This window comes from Triticum dicoccoides, chromosome 1B, assembly GCF_002162155.2.
Source record: "Triticum dicoccoides isolate Atlit2015 ecotype Zavitan chromosome 1B, WEW_v2.0, whole genome shotgun sequence".
Classification (NCBI taxonomy): Eukaryota; Viridiplantae; Streptophyta; class Magnoliopsida; order Poales; family Poaceae; genus Triticum; species Triticum dicoccoides.
In genome coordinates this window covers 661,247,399-661,249,096 of record NC_041381.1, presented here as the reverse complement: position 1 = coordinate 661,249,096, position 1,698 = coordinate 661,247,399, and the positions used below count along the sequence as shown (strand labels likewise).

Sequence of the window (1,698 nt, the reverse complement as noted above, 5' to 3'; positions counted from 1 at the left end):
AGCTGTGTGCTGCACCCGGCACTGAATGAACAGCACAGCCAAGCGAACAATCTGACACATGTGCGTCCAGCTGATTTGTATACTTATTAATGATAACATGATATATGTGCAGTAGCAACTGGGTATGGACCTGTTTTTCTCTGGATGTTTGGTGATATATTCCAAAAGGATAAGATTGTGTCACTGACACCGAGTATCAAATCTCTAGTGATCTGCCACGTATGTAAAGAGGGTAAGGAAGATAATCGCCTTGCGTTGTTTGATTGCAGCCGCACGAGGAAAGTTTGGATGAAGGTGGGTGCCACTGACAGGATCAACCAAGCTGCAATTACTCACAGATCATTCTCAGCCATTTTGGAAGAACTAATCACAGCGGGATGGATGAATTCCAAATGTACCCGAACCATACTTCATCCATGGTTATTTTCACTTTTGGTTGCTGGTATTCGAGGTGGGCAAGAAGCCAAGCGTAGCTGCCTGGGTATGGCCGGGAACGAGGACGCCGACAACCTTGCCGAGCTCATCCCCTCGCTGCCTGTCGAGAAGCGGTTCCTGCTGCCGTTCGCCGGCTCGCAGAGGCGGCAGTACCGCGGGTACTGGCTCCCGGAGAGCAACCTGCTGGCCCTGGCGGCAGCCCGCCGCCGCTTCGAGGCCGAGCCCACGGACGTCTTCCTCGTGAGCTGCCCCAAGTCCGGCACCACGTGGCTCTCGGCGCTCGCCTTCGCCACCGTGCACCGCGGCGCGCACCCGCCGTCCCACCGCGACCACCCGCTGCGCCGCCAAAGCCCGCACGCCTGCGTCCTGTCCATCAAGACGGTCTTCCGGCAGCCGGACGACGTCGCGCGAGGCGTCCTCAAGGCCTACCCCTCCCCGCGCATCTTCTTCACCCACTTCCCGCTGTCCCTGCTGCCGGACCGCATCGCCGGAGACGGCTCCGGGTGCCGGATCGTGTACATCTGCCGGGAGCCAAGGACGTGGTGGTCTCCTGGTGGCGGTCATTGCGCGCGTGCGTTCCGGACGACCCCGAGGGGGCTCGGTTCGACGCGGTCTTCGATTTGTTCTGCCAGGGCCGCAACGGCGGGGGCCCTTGCTGGCGCAACGCCCTCGAGCATTGCCGAAGAAGGCCACGCAAGGTGCTGTTCCTCAGGTGCGAGGAGATGCTGCGAGAGCCGCAGGGCAATCTCAGGAGGCTGGCGGAGTTCCTGGGGTGCGCGTTCTCGGAGGCCGGCGTCGTGGACGCCATCTTGGAGCTCTGCGGCATGGAGAAGCTAATGGAGCCTGGGGTGAACCAGAGTGGTGAAAAGACGGGGGAGCATTCCTCCGTCAGGAAGGGGGTCGCCGACGACCGGAGCAACCACATGACGCCGGAGATGGCGGCAAGGCTCGATAAGATCGTCCAAGAGGCGCTGCAGGGAACCGGATTTAGCTTTGGCATCCCCACGTCACAGTAACCATGTGTATGTGCGCTCGTATCGCCGGGTCTAAAGCAAAAGTTTCCAAAAAGAACTCCACTACAAATCTAATCGCAAACTAAATTTGTCATCATCACGGACCATGTGTATGTGCGCGCCAGGTCTAAAACAAAAGTTTTTTTATTTATTTTCAAAGCAAAAGTTCTAAAAAAGAACTCCACTAACAAATCTGATTTCAATTTTGTTTCAAACTAAATTTTCCATCATCACTGCAACGGAAATTGTT

At 56.7% G+C, this 1,698-nt stretch overlaps 1 pseudogene; it reads left to right on the top strand.

The window, feature by feature from the left end:
- The first annotated feature begins 355 nt into the window (after positions 1 to 355).
- On the top strand, positions 356 to 1,498 carry LOC119311594 (annotated as a pseudogene).
- The last annotated feature ends 200 nt before the right edge of the window (positions 1,499 to 1,698 follow it).